Raw genomic sequence first — 21073 nt, 5'->3', positions numbered from 1 at the left:
AGAAATAGAAATAATGAATAATATTTTAAGCCAAACCCTGAATTAGGATTCCTATAATAAATGTCATTCCTTTAGCAATGATCCAATATAAAAAAGTCTTGAATCTTTTTTCAAAAATTATGTTAAATATATTTTTAAAATTGTACTTGCCATATTTTATTAATTGTTCAATAAAAGGATACAAGAGTTGTATTCAGAATTGAAGATGCTCTTCTGAAGAAAGCAAAGAAATAATTTACTGACTCATTTTGACATATTTTGTGAAGAAATCAATATAGTCATAATGTTACTGCTATATAAGTTGAGAACAAATATTTATCAAGAAATACCAAGATTATTCTGAGTTAATATTCAAAATGTTTAACAACAGTTACATTGTATATACCAACCAACCAGAAATGATTTTGACCATTAAGCATTCATTGGGCTGAAAAGGTGGGTGCCACCTGATTATTATCCCTAATGGTAGGTACCATTATTTTCTCAAATTTTTAGATGAGGAACTGAAACATAAAGGATTAAATATTTTCTCCAAAGTCTATAGCCAATATATAAGATTGAAACCTTGTCTATTGAACCTAAACCAAGCTCTTAACCCTGTACTCAAACCACTGCATAGACATTTGCTATTTCTGTGTAGGACTTTGGCAAGTGTGAAACAATGTTTATTGGACTAGAGCAATTGCCTGTAAAGTCAACGTAGCCTGATAAATTTAGGTGTGACTTTAGGATTTGGATTCCAAAACTATAATTTAGCAAAGTAGGAAACCAGAGTCTAAAGAAATGAAGTTGTGCTCTTTCTTACATTATGTTTCATTCATCTGTCATTTAATCTAATTTTTAATGTTAGAAATTTTTTTTTTACCTAATAATGTTGAACTTATTGATAGAAACACTAGGTTCTGAACAGTATATCTAGAGATGATTGCCTGTATATATTCTCCATTTTAAACATAAAGATAGACCAATTTATAAATAAAATTGAAATAGCTCACTGCTTGGTATCCACATAGGTAAACAGAGAAGATATCTGAAGGCTGTTTGGTGGTTAGACTTACATTTTCACACTTTTTCAGCAAAAATGGAAGGATTGCTAATAAGGGCAGATGTGTAAAAGTCTGACCAATAAGCATCCAAAAAGTGACCTGTTATACACGTTTCCCCACTCTGACTTTTTCAAGAGTTAAGAAAGAGAAGATTGGGGTTCCAAGGAAATGTTGCATACATGGGTTATTTCTTTTGTTACTAAATATTTTGGCTTTAAGTTGGACTTTATACATGCCTTATATAGCATAGCCTTAATGCTTATCATATAATCCAAGTTTTCCATCTACATTTACATTGTTAAAACAAGACAGCAGGCCTAAAACAGAGTCACTTATGCAAAGCTCTACATCATCAAACTGAAACAATTACAGTTTTGGCTTTTTCAAAAAATGTGATTTTATATCAGCCAATCAGGAATCTGATGGTCAGTTCCAGTTAGGTAACCTTCCTGATAAACTCTTGACATCCCTTGAAGGAAAGTAACTGTGCAACAACCAACCTGCTCTTTGCCTACTGTAATTTCCTTCTGCTTATAAAAAGCCTTATATTTTATACAGCTCTTTGGAGCGCCTTTCTGTCTGCTAGATTTTATGCTGCCTGACTCATGAATTGTGGAATACAGCCAATAAGATGTTTTGAAATTTGTTCAGTCTAATTTTTTTTAATAAAAACATATATTGAATTTTGTTTTTTAACATCATAAATAGTTTACATATTTGGATTTTAAAATTAAAAAGTCAATTTCTTTTCTAAATCGAAACCACTTTATTCCTTGGTAAATTTCCACCTGATATTTTCTTTTGCATTTCCTGGGTCTGGTTAAAATAATGTGAAGATTCCAGGGAATAGCTGAACATTATTCCTTTAAGATTTACCCCACCCCCAAATAAAATAAAATAAAATAACAAAATTAAACAAGGCATACTAGGGATATGGTAGGAAAATCCATTCTATTAGCTAACTTGCCTGATTTGAAGTGTCAGAGTTTATGATATTGTGATGAGCTTCAAATATAGGCTAGCTGAACTGTTGAGGACAAACCCTTACCTAGTCAACCAAGAATTTTTTAACTAAAAACAGCAAAACTCCAGTGCCATTTAAATGTGTATGTTTTTTAATATTGTTTACCCTCCTTTGATTTCTCTTTTCTACCTCTCTCCCCCACTCCCCATAAATAGAAGATTCCGTAATGATTTGCCCCTTAAATATAACCACAGGCAAACATTCTAATAGGAACCAAAAAAAACCACACCTCTTTCTTCATTAATATACATTAAAATGGCATGAAGGGCTCCTTCCTACCCATTTGACTGCTCATATTCATTGTCTAATAGCATATTGGATTATTTTCTTCAAGGCTCCCTATTTAAAAAATTCAATGTTCTGCTAGACTGAGCTCAGACCGATAACAGTGTAAGGCTTGCTAGACCCACAACTGGACGCCTCAGAATTGGAACCCAAGGCTGTTCCTATTAATGAAGAGAGGTAAATAAGGGAAAAATACAATTACATATATTTCATTTGCAGTCATGAGGAATTTTATTAATTTTTTTGGGGAAAGGGAAAATATAGCTCAAGCTAAAGAGGATATTAATTCAAATAAAAGGATTAAAACTATCTTCTAATTACTTTTAGGGATGGATGAACTTGGCCATATTTTGGGTTTATTGAGTATCTCAAATGTTTTCCCAAATGTCTGAAGTTTAAAATATAAAGCAACCTTCCTCAGCTACCTTTGTTTTACAGATATTGTATAATTTATGGTAAATCCAAATGAAAATACTTTAATTTGATTTGCAACTAAGAAAACATTTGACTTTATGCTTTTTCCTATTAATGCTTGAAGTTTAGTTTTAGCAAGGTCTAAGACTTTTGGAAGTTTTATGTGTAAATAAAAACATTTATTTTCAAGAAATAAATAAAGATCTTGCAATATGAATATCAAATTTATTATCAAATAGGGGAAAGAACATTTTTAAAGAATGCATATTAAGCATGGTTGTGTTGATATTGCTTTATACATTATCTATTGGCTTAAATAAGAGTGTGATGCAGGCTTTCCAAATATCCTCTGAGTCTACCAGGATTTATGAAATAAAGCTCGTTAAATAAAAGTAAAATTAATTTCAGTTTATGTCAATATTTTTAGGAAGCATTATTTTTACCACATTTACCATGTTTTAAGTATAAAACAACAATAAGATTTTTTAAAGTATATGTTTGATATAAATTTAATGTCTGTACTAAATTTGATACAGTGGCAACTTTGTTAAGTAAGTAAATAAACAATCTTACTTTTAATACATATATATGTATATATATATATATACACACATACAAACACATACATACATACATACATACACATTGTGAAAACAGCATCAGCAATAGGGGGTTTCAGTATGACTGAAACAATTGCTTTTTATCCTATACAGAGGCCTCTTAAAAAAATTATTTCTGCTCAACTAACCCAGTTTTGTCATCATTTCTTTTGCTTTGGGGACTTATTTGGAACTCTATGAGAGCACAGAAGTCCCTCCTTATTCATGGAGGATATATTCCAAGACCCCCAAGTGGATGCCTAGAACCATATATATATATGATAAAGTTTAATGTCTTTGCCATTTATTTAAACACTTACCATGCAGTTTGAGAGCAGAACTAACAGGATTTGTACAACAGCAAAAACTAGCATAAATTTTTTTTTTCTTCTTCACAATTTCACTGATAGAAGACTCTGTCTTAATGTGTTAGCACCTCAACATACAGATTTTTTCTTCCCTTATTAAGTTGAGAACTTTCACCTTTTCACTTAAAGGAAGTACTTACGGCTTCTCTTTGGCATATCCAAATTTGCAGCAGCGCTACTCTTGTGCTTTGGGGCCATTAGTAAGTAAAATAAGAAATCTTTGAACATAAGCACTGCAATACTCTCACCGTCAATCTGATAACTGAGATGGCTATGAGTGACTAAGGGGTGGGTAGAGCCTACAGCGTGGATATGGCAAAGGGGTCATTCAGGTCCCGGGCAGGATGGAGAGGGGTGGCAGAGGATTTCATCATGTTACTTAGAACAGTGCACCATATAAAACTGTGAATTGTTTATTTCTGGAATCTACTGTTTAATATTTTTGGACTGCAGTAGACCACAGATAACTTCAACTATGGGAGGCAAAACTGAAGATGAGAGGGGATGCAACTATACTGGCCATATAGTCAGTGATCAATATAGTCACATGTTTTTTTCTCTCCAATCCTCATCTAAGGAACAAAAATGCCCTTTTTACTCATTTTCCCAGTCAAGTGCCCTGAAATATTTTACCTAGTGTGATATATTGCTTCAGAGGGGAAATATTATGTTACATCTAAAAATACATGTTTATGTTTGGAGACACCAAAGGACTAGAACCAACTAAACAATGATTGGTTGTTTAATTCTAAGATGAAAGAAAAAAATTATTGGCAATCATTATACATTCAACCCCACCAGGAGGCATCGCTGGTGTTGAGTTCGGGATATTTTTATTAAACACTCACCCAAGTTTTCCCCAGACTGTCTCTGCCTCTTGAACATGGCAAACCCTCAGATCTGCTATGAATGGGCGATGGTGTAGGATTTCCAAAATCCAATTCTACAGTGTTCCAGCAATCTTTCTAGAGAGAATATGTGTGCAGCTACCACAAAGTTTCTCTAACAGACTTGAAGGCAAGATATGCTAAGGCTTGGTGAAGTTAAGGGCAGTTTACAGACTGCTTTTGTCTTCTCTTAAAAAAAAATGCATTTCTTCCCTTGGATCTTGGGCACATAAACTTCTTACTTTATTCAAAAAGTGTTGGGGTCCAGCCCCAGCAGGTCCAGGGGTTCCCCAAGGTGTGGACGGAGTCGGCGAAGAAGGAATGACACGGAGGCAGCATTCAGTTGATCAGCAGCCTAGCCAGGATCTCTAGCCACGATCTCTGGCCAAGTTCTGGTTAGGATCTCCAGCCAGGTTCTGTTGCCATGTTCTCTCGCTAGGTTCTCCAGCCAGGTTCTCCAGGTTCTCCAGCCAGGTTCGGTCGCCAGGTTCTCCTGCCATGTTCTGTCTAGGTTCTCCAGCCAAGATCTGTAGCCAGGTTCTGTCCAGGATCTTTTGCCATGTTCTCTTGCTAGGTTCTGTCTCTAGGTTCTGTCTTCTGTTGTCTTGTTACATCTGTATTTATACCAGTTGATTTTAATCCTGTCAATTTCTATTCCAAAGGTTAGGGCGTTTCTTATCGCCATTCCAGGGAGTAAAGGTTATGTAGCTTAAGCGTGATTGTTCTTAGTTAAAGTGATTAACTACCCGCGTGGCACTTAGTTAAGGGACTTTATTCCCTCCCTAACTTCAGAGAAAAATCCCTACCTGGGGAAACAACCTTTCTAGGAGAGGTGACCTTGGTTAAAACACATAGCGCTAAGGGGAGCAAACATATTAAGAACAGTATGCTATATACGCCAGGTCCCTTGAAACATATGCTGTGCAGACGTTTCTTCCCTGCAGCGACTGTGTCAAGCAGCAAGGATGGACCGGCTCCCGGAAAAAAAAGGTTATTTTTTACCTTATTCTATATTATTTCTGTACTTGGCTTTTAAGAAATTACTTTTTAAAGAATGTTTGGTTTATTGGTAACTTCACTGTTGTTTTGCTTTGTTTTTAATTACAGAATGGGAATGACCTCTAACGCAGAAAAGGAAGCTTTGAAATTATCGATGAATTGCTCACAGCTGCTGAGGATATAGGAACCCTGGAGATGTAGCTGCCATGACCCTCCTAATGTGAGCCACTGCAAGGTAACCATTAAAATGTGCTAGTGACATTTGGCCTGTCTTATATTAACTCTCCTCTTCTTAAAACATCTTTGTGCTAGATGGAGTCTCAGAGTTTGTTGTTTTTTAATTTTTTTTGTTTGTTTTTGTTTTCTGCATATCCTTTATACTGCAATTTTAGGGTATGTTTTTAGTGAGTTTTCAAAACTTAAAACACCATGATGTCTCCTACTGCTTTTCCAGAAATGCTATTTGTCCCATACCATTCAAGACAGGTTCAATGAAATTTGGAACTGCTGAAAACATTTACTAATCTTTTCCTGCTATTTGCAGTTGGAGGTGGTTGTTACATCCCTTCCCCACTCAACCCAGTGAAAATTAAAATTGACAGAAACAATTTCCAGAAGAAAAGTGGAGAACTGAACAAAGAAGTTGATAATATATATCCTCTTTTCTTACATTGAATTCCTGCACATTGTTACAAATTCGTTTCTATTTTAATGATATTCAAGTGTACGAAATACACACATTCAAAATGCAAAAAGCAAATCATATAAAATATCTTTTGGAATGATCAGATAAAACCAGTTTTGGATAATTCATTATGTGTAAGCTACGTGTGAGTCAATTGATACTCAAGAGCTTTAGTGATAAAAGGTGAAATTAATGAACAGGAATTGAAAAGAGTTTTAAGATCACAGTACATTAAAATCTCCAAAACATCTTGTTTTGCCATGGTTTTTCAATAGTGTATATCAAATAATCTAAAATATTATAATACTGGTGGCCCGGTGCACAAAAATTCATGCTCTGGAGGGCGGGGGGGTCCCTCAGCCCAGGCTACGCCCCCTCACAGTCCAGGAGCCCTCACAGGATGTCCTACTGATGACCGCAGTCTGGCCTCCCACTGCAGGAGGCAACCAGCTGATCAGGTATATAGATACTTTCTGAAGGCAGCACGGACTCCTTCCTTATTTATTTCCTCCATAGTTGGAGAATAGAGGACTGAAAGGTAGAGACAGAACTGTGGCTGGGCCTGGGGCTTTTGTAGGCAGTGGAAAGAGAGAGAGGGCTGGGGAAAGTCTAGACACAGTTTCCTTCAATTGTCCTCCCTTCCACTGGGCCCCTCCTTCCATTTATTCCCTGTCGTGGTGGACACTTGGGACTCAGACTGACAGGAGCCACACGGGAGTGGGGTTCAGTCCCCTCACTTCTCAGCTGAACATACAGCCACCTCACATTCCAAGCGGGGCTGTTTTCAAGTGGCTAAAGTGCTGGGAATTCACGCCTCCTGGCCTTTCCCATCTCAGTTTCCTACTTGGGTCTGTTGAAACTTCACTGAGACACCGAAGCAGCTCTGCCCTGGTAGTTCTGCACCGGCCCACACCCGGGCCCCGCCAGGAACTCTTCCTCGAGCTCTCCGGTTCCACAGTCTGCACTCGGGGAGGTCACCCAGAGCCCGTTCCCCTGGGCAGGTGGGGCAGGGGGGCTAGCTTGGAGAGCTGGAGGAAGATGGCAGAGTAAGAGTTGGTATAAGCCAGCGCCTGCTCAGCCAGACTTCCTAATCTCCCCATTGGGCCCAGGCCGGGCCCCTTCCCTGCACGGGGAGGATCCTGGCTGAGGTCCCCTCCCTGCACCCAGTGCTCTCCTCCCTGTTCCACCACCAGGGAGAGGGAGCAGCTCGTCCGCCCTGGACCCTGCCAGCCTGGCAGGCAGCGGCACAGGCAGTGCAGCCAAGGGCACCTGTGCGAGAGCCTCCTCCCTGTCCCTGAAGTTTGGGGTGGGGTAGCAGCAGCTTGCGGCCGCCCCTGGGCACGGTGCATGGAGAAACCTCTCCCCGCTGAGCCACCATCTGGCCCGGGACCTGTGGGAGCTGGGGTGGCTTTGGGCTCCCGCTGGCCCCATGGAAGCCAGACTAGAGATAACATCTAGGCCTCAGTTGTGTTTTAGCTCCAGGCCCAGAAAAGCAGCAAAACCAGAAGAAGTGACACCATGACTGACATCAGGACCAGAGGCAATGACCAATGACCACCTATCCTAATGCCCACCCACCAGTAGAGATCAAAGCCCTGAAAGGACACACCTGGAAAGCTGATGAATAGTCTGTTGAGATCCTCCCCTAAAACCTCTCCTAAAGATCCCGCCTTTAGAAAATAGATGAAAACCTTGAGACAAAGGGCCCAGTTCTCACGCTCTCTCTCTCTAAAGCATGTCCATGCTTTCCCCACCTTCATTCCTCATGTGTGTATCTTTGTTTTTCTTTCTCTTAAGCTCTAAAGGTTTCCAGGAGACTTACAACCAGGGGAGCAGCTTGTCCCAGGCTAATCCCCTGAACCTGCCTCTAAAGGCCCTTCTTTTGCCTCAGTAACTTATTTCCTTGAGTCCATGTAGGCCAGCTGGCTCACTTCTGCTTCTGTGCTAAGTAAATTTCATCTTGCACTAATGTTCTTGGCTCTGAATTCTCTCTTTGCTGAACTCCAGAACCAAGATTACTGAACTGAGAGCCAACATCGCAGCCAACAAGATGAAGTAGTCAGCTATTGTACACCCTGAAGAGATTTACTGTGAATGTGAAAGCTGTGAATGGAGAATGATCCAAATGCATAGCTTTGATAACTCTAATTGCAAAAGAGCAACACACAGAAACAAGATTTTCTGATGTTTCACATGGTAAAGAATTCCAAACACAGTTTTACTTAAAATACCCAGTGTTTTGTTCATATACATAGTAGTAAATATACATGAATAATATATTAAAACTATGCAAAACTACTCTGTACACAGATTTCTTTGGTTCAGCTAAGTGTATTCAGACATTTCCCTGTTATGAATGTCTGTAACCTGGGGAGCACTTAGAAAAGTCAGATGGAATCTAAAATAATGCTTTGTTCTAAAAGATTTTCCTTCTTAGAGGATATCTAACATCCCCAGGCATATGTAAACCCTGCCCCAAATAAATGCCAATAGTGCCTTCCAATTGCAGTGCCAACCAAAACAAAATAAAAGAACAGACATCCTCAAATGTCTAGTAGGGAATAGCATAGCTTTTGATGTGAAAGTATTGTCTAATGTGAACAACTTTCCAGAATTCCTGGGCAAATTTAACCTGAAAAGTAAAAGGCTGACCTTTTAAGTTTGAACTGACAGAGAAGGAAACGTTTTCTAGTTTATGTAGTTTACAAGCATTTACTAAATTTATATACCAGTGCATTTACAGAAACAGTACCTTCTTTGAATCAAGTAATTTCTAATATTTATTCTCAAATAGTTTCACATTATTATATTTTTGGAAGTCCTTTAACACTATATTCTGTGGACTACATTTTAAAAGTTGAAAAAAATGTAGTTTTCATATATGATACCTAATATAGTGAAGAGAAATAATTGCAAGCAAAATATTTAGTTTTAGATAAGCATATTAATGTATACTAGAGGCCCACGAAATCCATGCTCGAGTAGCTCACTTCTGCTTGCCTCAGCTGGCCGCCCCGCCCATTGCCACTCATAGCTTGCTGCCACTAGTAGCTTGTGTCCCTCCCTGCCTGTTGCAAGAGCCACTGTGCATTTAGTCGTGATGGTGTTATGGCGCCACGGCCACAGGCCTTTTATATCAAAGACTAGAGGTCCAGTGCATGAAAATCGTGCACAGGGAGAGGATGTCTCTCAGCTTGGCCTGCGCCCTCTCCAATCCAGGTCCCCTCAGGGGACATCCTGGTAGTCAGACATCCCTCTCACAATCCAGGGCCACCGGCTCCTAACTACTCACCTGCCTGCCTGCCTAATGCCCCCAACTGCCCTCCCCTGCCAGCCTGGCCACCCTCAACTACTCTCCCTTGATGGCCTGGTTGCCCCTAACTGCCATCCCCTGCAGGCCTTGTACCCCCCAACTGCCCTCCCTCCCCTGCAGACCTGGTTGCCCCCAACTGCCCTCCCCTGCTGGCCCGATCACCCCTACCTGCCCTCATTTGCCAGCCTGATCACCCCCAATTGTCCTCCCTTGCTGGTCTGGTCACCCCAACTGCCCTCCCCTGCTGGCCCGGTTGCCCTCAACTGCCCTCCTTTGCCAGCCTGATTGCTCCCAACTGCCCTCCCCTGCTGTCCCAGTCACCCCTAAATTCCCTCCCCTGCAGGCCTGGTCCCTCCCAACTGCCCTCCCCTGCTGGCCATCTTGTGGTGGCCATCCTGTGACCACATTGGGGTGGCCATCTTTTGACCACATGGGGTGGCCATCTTGTGTGAGGGCATGATGGTCAATTTGCATATCACCTCTTTATTATATTGGATGTTTCATTTTAATTATGTCTTTAACAATAAACATGCATAAAGATAACTAACTTTTCTCCCATTTATAAGCTGATACAAATTGCTTTATTTCTTTAATAATTCTAAGTAAAAGTATGATTTGCAAGCATAAATGCTAAAATTACATTTTATCTCAGGTTTAATTTGGGTATTAAATGTAGATTGAAATTAAACTTCTTATAAAAAATAAAATATATGTTGATTTCAAGATCTTATTTCTAGAATTCTAATATTTTGTTTTAAAATGCTTTTTATATATTTTGATTTTTCTCAGTGACAAATAAGAGAGTTTTAGTTATTTTTGTAAGCACTTCTCCAATAACACAGTAAAGATGGACAATCTTGACTCTTATAAAGTAAAAAATGGGCATAATTATAACTCTTTTTATCTCTCTTTTTTATTAGATATAGAAGACAATTTGATGTGCCATAGAATAATTTGTACTACAAGACAATTTATGATCTCATTACGATTATTCTGAAACATATTATGTTTCTTTTTAAAATTGTTTTCTAATATCAGTGTTCTTTATGCTATTAAAAAATATCCCATTATGGCATAGGTTACATAATCCATGCGCAGAAAGAAATGAAATAATTTAAATAGATGTTTAAGTAGATGTCATAGTGAAAATACCTGGGACGTCTAGTGCTGCTGAGGTTCATCTGAAGGCAGCCATTGCCAATCCATCTGATCTCTAAAAATACCTGTTATGTTCAGTCAACACGCCCTAAGTGGATTCTAAGTTTGTAAATGGTTCTATTTGAAAGGGGGAGAAAATAAAATTTTTTAATTAAAAAAATTATCAGTGTTTCTTTCCAGTTCACATTTACTACCACCACTACCAACCCTGTTTAGGAGTTAAAAATATGTTATTCAAAATTATTCTCATGAACCTAATTCTGGATTACTGTTAATGACCAGGATCAGAAATGTCTCAGGTAATCAAAATACATTTTAACATATATGTTTTGATTTTTCTCTCATCCTTTATCCATTTTTAGTGAAACACAATAATCTAAAACAAACCACAGAGAGACAAAGGAGAAACAAATAATTTGCAGTCTAGAAATTATACCAAAAAAATCTCAAGTGCTAGAAAACATCCTTTGTTATAGAATATCCAGGGTTTTTATTAGTTTGTTTTTTGTTTTCTTTGATTACCCCTAACAGAAACAAAATAAAATACAAGAGTACATTCATCACTAAACAATTAAGACCTAGTACAAATATTAGTATATTTATTTCCTATTTAATATCACTATCCTAAAGATATTCTTATGTATTTTTGGATACTGGAATCTTCTGAAAATGGCCACAAATTTTTTGTTACCACATGCTGTTATTGAACTTGGCAACTCTCCATTAAGTGACAGTACCTTCATTTTTAACTTGGGCCTCTGGAACTGCCTTGACAAATAGAGTTGCTGGAATTGATGTTGCAAGACTTCCATAAAAGGTGACATGTCTTCTACGTGGTTCTCTCATTCTCTGGACACTTGTCATTAGAACTCGGCCATCATGCTCTGAGGAAGTAGCCGACAGCGTAACCAAGATCATTGTGGATAGCCGGCAACATGCACCATAAATGTGAGTGAGCAAGGTTTCAGATGACTCTAAGCCAGCCGTGGGCAAACTACGGCCCGCGGGCCGGATCCGGCCCGTTTGAAATGAATAAAACTAAAAAAAAAAAAAGACTGTACCCTTTTATGTAATGATGTTTACTTTGAATTTATATTAGTTCACACAAACACTCCATCCATGCCTTTGTTCCGGCCCTCCGGTCCAGTTTAAGAACCCATTGTGGCCCTCGAGTCAAAAAGTTTGCCCACCCCTGTTCTAACCCCAGCCTTCAAGCTACCCCAGTTGACACCAATTGAAGGAGAGATGTGCTATATTTCACCAAGTCCTGCTCCAATTATAGAGGGCTGGAGGGAGGGAATGGAAATAGTGGGGATTGGAAGAAAGTGATTAATTTGTTTGTGTTGCCTCTCCTAATATACAAGCATTTACTAGTCTCCGAGGCTACACCTTATTGAAGGGGGAGAACCCAATCTCTGCTTTAAACTTTGTAACCTGTGTGATAAAATCCTGGGTAATGACCCTTTTTTATGCAATTAAGCCACATATTCATACCATCAGACAATATAAATCTCAGATGCTACCTATAAGGAGATACAATCAACGGCTGACCTTTATATTATCTATCCTGAAACCCTTATACAAATAGACTTCTATTATCTTACAATATACAAGGCCACTGAGAATCTGTTTCTAGAAAAACTTTATCAAATTTTTATCCAAACCACTTTATGAACACAAAGCTCAAGATAGATGTTTCTGACAATTTTTAATGTATCAAAATATATGCTAAATAATTTTAATGGGGCCTTCAAACCTGTGGAGGATATTACTAAGGGGAGCACAGCACATATCTGCATTCGTTTTGGTCCCTAGTCCTAGAATGCTGTTTATTCAAAGAAACAGATTTATAAACTTTACAACAATTTATGCTCACATAATTCGCTCACAGTGACACATTTTCTTTTTTTGCGGTTGTTGTGAAATCATTCACTTTTTAACATCTTTAAATCCTTCTATAAAAAGTGTCGTAAAATATACTATACCATTTGTGATTCTTTTACTCCTTTCTAAGCTGTCATCTTAGCTGTCAATTTTCCTCTGGGAATGTGTTCTAACGAAGGTTTTGCCAAACATCATAGTAGGGCTTTAAACTAAGAGTCTCAAACCAGTCACTGTGAACATGGGGTAAACTGGGTCATGCTGGAATGACAGTAGGTTCACTTGTAAGTCCCCCGACACAGTCATTGCAACGCTGTAACTGTAGCATTTACAGTCAACTCGCAGCTGCAGAGGGAAATTCAATGGCCTCATTATGGTGTCTGAGCTGCAGTGTGTCCTGCAGGAGGGGATCCGGAGTAGGGAGGCAGATTGGGTCTTCCGGCTCCTCTGCAGTGTGAGCTGCTTCGGCGGCAGCGGCAGAATCCGGGAGGCAGGATAGCATCAGCTCTTAGGTGACGGAAGCTCTGGTTCATCCCTAAATCCTAAACGAATAGCAAGTCTGCCCTTTGAGGCGCACAGCATTCTTTTGAACTCCTGTTGGATTCAGGGATCATAGGGATCAGCTTGATTCCTGGAAGCAGGATGTGTTCATTCAGAGGCAACAGCTTTGGCACCAAAAGAGGATTGTCAGGGCCTATTTTCCTTTTAGCAGCAGGAGTAAGTACTGTAAAGAAACAGGGCTCAGGGAGGCTGCAAGATGCATAAACAGTATGTAATCCACGGAATGTGCTGGGAATTATAGAAGGGGGGAGGGGGGACAGGCACACAATTCTGCTGATCCTACGCTGGGGGGTGGGGAGACCTCTACATTATGTAGACTATTGCTTTTTAGAGGGGCTCTTTTCTTTTATTTATTTTTTTAAAACATATTCTTACTGATTTCAGAGAGGAGGGAAAGGGAAAGAGAGAGAAACATCATTGCTGAGTGAGAATCATTGCAAGCCCCCTACTGGGGATTGAGCCTGCAACCCAAGCATGTGCCCTTGATTGGAATCCAACCGGGACCCTTCAGTCCACAGGCCGACGCTCTATCCACTGAGCCAAACCAGCTAGGGCGAGGGGGCACTTGTCTTTTAGAGAAGGTAAGATGTCCTATGCATATTGAGCTGCATTATAAATTTAATACCCTTGATCTATCAAAAATAAAAAAAAGTTAAGATTTTTGTCACTGAATTCTGAATAGATACATCTTTCTTTATACAGGGATGGGCAAAAGTAGGCTTACAGGTGTTCATATGGAAAAAGACATGCAAATTATGATTACAACAATAGCTTTATCAATTCAAAAGAATGTCACAATGGTGCCATTGTATTACTAAATCATGCCACTTATTCAATCTATTAAATTATTTAGAAAACTACAGGCCCAGCGAGTGAAATCGCGCGACACCCAGACCCATTGTGCCAGCGGGACCCCAGACCCACCTTGCACGAGTCGGGGGACCCCAGACCCGCCCTGTGTGAGCCACGGGCCCAGCGTGAGCCCCGCCAGCCCCACTCGAGCCACGCATCTCGGCCTGCAAGAGGTGCTCCATGCACTCTTGGTGACCAGTTGTTTGGTCGTGATGCTGTTATGGCATCATGACCACAGGCCTTTTATGATATAGATAAGATGAGGGGAAAGATTGTGGTTAACAGGTAAAATCAAGCAAGAAGCCAAAAAGCAAAGGATAATGCTGAGGATAGCAGGGGTGCTTTATGCACAAGAGAGAAAATATACTTCAGAGAACTGACTTAACTATCATGTGAAATATGCAATATTTTCCCTGGGATTTGTATTAAAGCTAGTATTTGACTCTGAGTAGACTTGCAAACACTCTGGGCAGGAATAAATAAAGAGGACTGTCATCAATCATGGGATACTTATGCAAAAAGGACTGTTTTCTTCCTTGTTTGGCATTTAATGGCCCACACTGCATGACTCCTGAAGGCACTGCCCCACACAGGCACACTGCCTCCCCACGCTAATTTACCAACATTATTCAGAAGGACACTGAATGTAGGAAAGAGCCACAGATAGAAGGAAGGCCTTGGTCAGACAGATTGCTTGCAGCTGAGTTTCTGTTTCTGCGAGAGCTCTGATTTGCCAGCCCTCCGTGGCAGTCTTCTCAGGAGAGCAGGATTTGGTGCGGTTTTCTTCCTGTGGAGGAAAAGAAATGTCAGGAACACCATTGTTATATTTTAAAATTGCACTCTTACTTCCCAGGATAATAAAATAATGAACAACAATTAGTCAAACTTTGTCGGGGGCGGGGAGGGAAAGAATGGTTTTTTAAAATATAATATTTATTAGCACAGTTGTGTCATTTAGGTAGAAGGTGCCTTTTACTTATTGCTGTGGTGTGACTTTCCCATGCTAAGCATTTACCTTAAGGAAAACTATTAATGTATAGCCCATGTTGCAAGCTTAGCTGTGGAAATGAAAAGGACATTTAAGCAAAAGATGGCATAATGTTTGATTTATTGATACATTCTGACATTTTGAGCTATCATACTTATTTTCCCCCAAATTGGTGAATTTTTCCCCCAAATAATATCTATATTATGCATAGTAAACCCAGTCTGGGTCTAGGTGTTACCATTGTAATTATCTAGTTTTTAATAACTAGGGGCTCAGTGCACCAATTTCTGCACCTTGAAAAGAACTGTGGGCCATGAGGCTGCTGTGGGCACAGGGGCAGGTCTCGACCCATCCTTCGCGCCCCTGCCTGGCTCCTCCCTACAGGGTCCCTGGTCCCCTGTCTGCTGGTAGCCCCACTCCCACCACCACCACTCCCATGCACTATTGGTGCTGGCCCTGCTCGCACCCACTGATGGCGCAGAGCGATTGGGGACTGCTTGGAGCAATTGGGGCTGGTGCCAGCATCAGGTGTGAGCTGGGCCAGCGCCATCCGTAAGTGCAAGTAGCGGAGCCCTCATCACCCCTCAGGAGCAGGGGGAGGTGGAGAATCCCTCAGGGGTGATCAGGGCTGGTTGCTGCCACTTGCATCTATTGCTGGTGCCAAGTGATCAGGGCAGGCATGAGTGTCAACAGCGGGTGCAAGCAGGGCTGGCAGGTGCAAGCACAGGGCAGGACCACAGTGCGTGTGAGCAAATAATTTCCAGTAACCACCAGAGGCAGCCCGCCTTGGTCTGGTGCCCCCACTCACCTGCTCCACCATCCCAAAGTGGTGACACCCTCCATGTTCTGTGCTCTGCCACCTGCTGCCCATGCCCACTATGTTCTGCGTACACCCACTGATGGTCAGCGCATGTCACAGCAGCCAGTTGTTCGGTTGCTCGGTTGTTCCAATGTTCAGACTATTTGCATATTAGCCTTTTATTATATAGGATAGGAAAGGAGTAAAAGGAAAGCCAGAAATTATAAGCATGGCCATCTGGGCAGCTTCACCAGGAAACCACTCCCTAGGGAACCACTGGTCCATTCCCTGCAGAACACTTGGGGAAGGGACTGGACAAAGAGAAAGATGGGTGCACACACAGTAAAGTCAGGGTGATGTAGGGAACTTGCTTGTTTGTCTAACCTGGAAAGAGAGATAACTGGCTAGAGGGTGTGGGGCCACTGCAAGCGTGCAAAATCTTAGAAAATTAAAATCTGCAGACAAAGGAGTTTCTCCCTTATTCCTCTGGCTTTGCTCCTGCACCCTTGCTCTCACCTATGTTCCCTCCGTAGCCTTGTGGCCATGGACTACAGCTGGGAACACAAGCAAAACTAACTTGATGCTGGACTGGACCATGCAAATATGAAGTGGAAACTCTGGGCAGTGACTTTGATCCTAGCTCTGTTAAAGACACCGCTGTTGCATATGCCCCCAATAAGACCTTTCTCCTTGATATTGCATTCTGTGGCAACTTTCTTGGTTGTATCACCACAGAACAAAGCTAATTCTTTTAACTGTACACTAGAGTTAAACTGAAGTAGTTCCATTTTTTCTTAGATTGTGCCTTAAGGAAAAGTAAAAATGATAAAAAAATTTTAAGATAATGGGTTAATAAATGATATATAATTTGATACCATATTTTGACCCAAAATTTGTAATTTAATAACCTTAAAATGAAGAAACTTATTTGAGTATTTTATTTTTCTGTTTACCAGGCCTTATATAACAGATTTATAAAAACAGATTCATCAAATTCTGAGAAGGATAACTCTTTCCAAGGGAACTAACCTATAGGAACACAATTCTTTAGAACAAATTCTCTTAAACATTTGAGTCACAATTATATTTTGATGCCCAGATTACATATTTACTTTACCCAGGCAACAATGGACATTAAAGAAGTAATTATGAGATTCATGTAATTCATGGATTGGGGGGAAAATAAAAGCAACAATACCACCTAGCTATTCAGACACATCTATGCAAAACCAGTTCTTGTCCTCAAGGAGCTTAGCTGATATACGGAAGCCATAAAAATAACTATGTAAAATTTTTAATGTAATCATTGTTATAATATGGGACTATACAACACTTCATGAGGAACCCCAAGAGGGAGGGATCTATTCATAATAGGATGGTCAAGGTAGACTTCAATAGAGTTCCATAAGGCCAGGGAAGTGTATCTTTTTGATTCACTACTGTGTTTCTAGCGTTTAGCAACAGTTCATGTTCCATGTTAAGAGTTCAATGTAATTGAGTAATTGAATATAATAATGAATGAACTGATTAATTAATGAAGAAGTGACATTTGAGTTGGATCTTAAAATATCTTTATGAAGTCAGCAATTAAGAGGTTCAGATGAAGAAGAGGGAAGCCTAATTTAGAACAGTGGGGAAAAGGTGTTGAAGAGGTGCAGTCAAGAGAGAGACTCTAAAATTTTACTCTGGGGCATTTCTGAATTTGAGATGCTTACAGCAATCCAAATAAAAATATTATGCAAAAATACTGCAATTGATATTAACATTATCAAGAGTTTAAAGCATATATATATATATATATATATATATATATATATAATCTTCAGAAATATACTATAATGGAAACTATGGGAAATAATGAGGGAGTCCTGAGAGAAGTAAGAATAGGGTGGGTAATGACGCAACATTAAAAGCTAAATGATCTCTACAGACAGCTCAAAATTTCCAGTTACAGCTCAAAATTTCCAGATATTTCCAATATCTCTCATGATGTTAACGAGGGAAAAAAGTGAGGATTCAGCAACTTGATGGGAGACAAGTTTGAGCTAACATTTATTTGAACAAGTTTTTGTTTGTTTGTTTGTTTGTTTGTTTTTGGCTAAGAAGAGGGAGCCAATGAAAAGAAAGAAGTTACAAACACAAGAAAAGAAAACTTGACAGGCCAAGAAACCAGAGAGTGAAGAAAGAGCTATCATAATGAGCATGGCTGAAAGTTCTACACTTCAAAAGAACAGTTTAATTACTCCTAAAACAGGAGAAAAGAATTTGAGACCCTTTATTGAGAGTGAGATGCAAGGGAATTGGAGAATGTTTCTATTAGGTTCTTCCATTTTTGTGATGTAATTAAAAGCTACAACATTGCTCAAGGCAGTGGGTTGGTGTTGATCAGAGAGCTGAAGAGAATAGTAAAATTTTGGAATAAAATCTACATTAAATATATGTGGTGACTGATAGAAATGAGCCAGAGGATTACTGTTAAACAACTTTGAAGACACAAATGAGTCTAGAAAATCTTACATTTGTAACAGAGTCAGGTGGCACCTTTCAGCAATTTCTCTAGTAGATCTTAGTAATGGGAATAAGAAAAAAGGGACATTTATATGTCCTAGGAAGAGAGACTAGCTGAGAGAATAATGGCAGATCACGGGAGTGAGATAGTGTATTTGATAGATGCAGATTGCACGTGAATCCACAAAATGGTGCTATGGAATCGCATATTTACAAAACCAAGAACGGAGGGATTTTCAAGAGGCCCAACAGCAAGTTCTGTGACAGTGAAAGTGAGAATAAGCATGAAATAGAGAAAGATGTGGTTAGAAAGCAGAGATTTTCAAATTAGAAATCAGAGAGGAGATGAAGATAAAATCCTGGAAATTAGCGTAGCTCCAAAGTGAGAGGAGGCATTATTTGAGTGCATTTTTAGTTTTTAGATTAATCCTATTAAATTTATTAGTCTTTTCCCTGAAAAATTTTTTTTCGGTCATGGAAATTAGGGTGGAAAATAGCAATGACAGCAAAAAAATCATTTCTAGACAATACAATCAATGCTACAGATCATCATGATCATGATCATCAGTATTATTTTTTATCTTTGTAAAAGCCTTCACTTAATTCTAATACTATTTCTGTTCTGTTGGCAGCCACTATTATTTCTACTTTATTGATGATAAAAAAAGAAAGTAAGATTACTGAATCTAGAACTGATATGTCAATGACAGAACTTGAACCCCAAACTTCTGGATAAGAGTGTAGTGTTCTTTATGTCATTTATATGTACACCATTTAAGCTTCAGTGCTGTTTCATTCATGAAATTCATGACTGAAGAAGTCAGTGGGCACAAATCAGCCATTCGCAGAGAATTTAGAGATATGTATCTAATGCTGAATTTTTACAGAGTACATGAAATCCACCACAAAATATGTGGTCTGAATACTGAGGAAATGAGTTTGTTAATCTACAGTAAAGATATTAGATACTTTTTTGGGTAACCTTATTGACCTCAGTTTAGCCCAGGATGAGTTCACTGTACTTGACTGCAAAAAAGGATGATGGGAAAGGAGAGACTTAGAGTAAGATGCTTCTGAGCAAATTATTGGGGCAAAATATTTCTTTTGTATAAAGCAATACAAACTTCAACTCATAACCATGTTCCCCTTATTGAAACAAAGCACACTAGATTTTAAGCCAGTGCCAAAGCAAAGCTCTTTATAAAGCTGGATTTTCAAAAATGCGCAATGCTGGCTCAGTCACAAAAAGTCCTAAGAGGCTTATGACTTCAGCTGTCCCTTCAATGACAGTCAGTAATAACGTAAGAACCTATCTTCATCTATGCACATCTCAAGGAGACTCAATTTATCAAGGATGATTTTCTTCCTAAAACCTAGTTTGCTTGCTGTTCACAGGGAATTTTTCTTTAAATTTTACCCCTGAGTTTATCAGCTGACTCACTTGCTACAATGATGTTAAATATTTGGAGGGATAGATTTTATTTCCTAGAGGCAGATATGGGGTTAGTTTTCAGTTCCAAATGCCACATATAACGATGACAGTAGATGCAGAGTTTAGGGATCTCTAGGAGCAAAGGCATAAGGAATTTCACCTGTTGGAGGGTATTTACTGGTTCGAGGCCCCTGTAGTACAAAGCATATGCTGATCATGAAACATGTGCAGTGCACCTGAGAGTGTGTGAAGATTATTAGTAATACTGGGGTAGCACTCATCCATAGGAAGGGTGAGTATACTTCCAGGTTACATGAAATTATAGTAATGAAATGAGGAAAGAATGCCTCTGTACACTCCTTCCTGGTTTCAACCCTCTTCTTGTTCCACTATCAACAGCCTTGTATGCAAAAATATGTTAATGGTGTTGTGTGTAATCATGTTTTTATTGTTTTTTGTATGCCTCCTAAGCAGACAACAACCCTTGACATCATGGTGATATTTCAACAATTCTTTATAGCTTCTTTCTGGGCCTCTATTATTATGCATTTCAACCTCATTAATAATTGATATCCATGTTTAAGTTGCTGGTTAGAAAAATACCTCTAAGATTTTATTAGCTTTTGAGTAAATGTTCCCCAAATCTCCTCTACATTTTGTTAAGAATGAATGTTATATATCTACTAGAGACTCAATGCACGAAATTCGTGCAAGGGACTTGGCCCTCGCAGCCCAGGCTACCTCATGGCCCCACGGCCCCGCCCCCCGCCCCTCACCCCCGGCCCATTGTTCATTCCAGAATGTTGTTCTGGAAGGTATTAGCATATTGGTTCTTTATTATATAGGATTGATAAAACCTACAGAGTTAAGTGCCTAATAAAATACTGCATGACTAAAATGACAATATTTTAGCTTTATGCTGAAATATGAGAGTTTGTCTGCAAAGGTATGAATCACTGGTTTTTCATTTCTTTAATTCTATTAATTGGTACTTGAGGCAATAAACCATAACTCTGGCTTCAGATAAGCTTTAATGAGAGCTTGACCTTTGCTTGGATACTTCTGTGACAGTGAATGGGCTCAAGATAATTCTTTGAAGTTCAAATTTATGAGATAAATGTTCTTAGCATTTCCTTATCTTAGCTTAAGCTGATTATTGGAGTTATTCTGGGGATTTATAATTGAGATTTAGAAGAAAACTATATTCTATTATGCCCAGTTCAGTGGAAGTTTACATAGCATTAGTGTAACTTCTTTAGCTCATTATTTTGTAC

The sequence above is a fragment of the Myotis yumanensis genome, unplaced genomic scaffold, assembly GCF_028538775.1.
Source record: "Myotis yumanensis isolate MYYU_CA2020_CCGP unplaced genomic scaffold, mMyoYum1.0.hap1 SCAF_9, whole genome shotgun sequence".
NCBI classification, from domain to species: Eukaryota; Metazoa; Chordata; class Mammalia; order Chiroptera; family Vespertilionidae; genus Myotis; species Myotis yumanensis.
Note: the sequence above shows the minus strand (reverse complement) of the source record.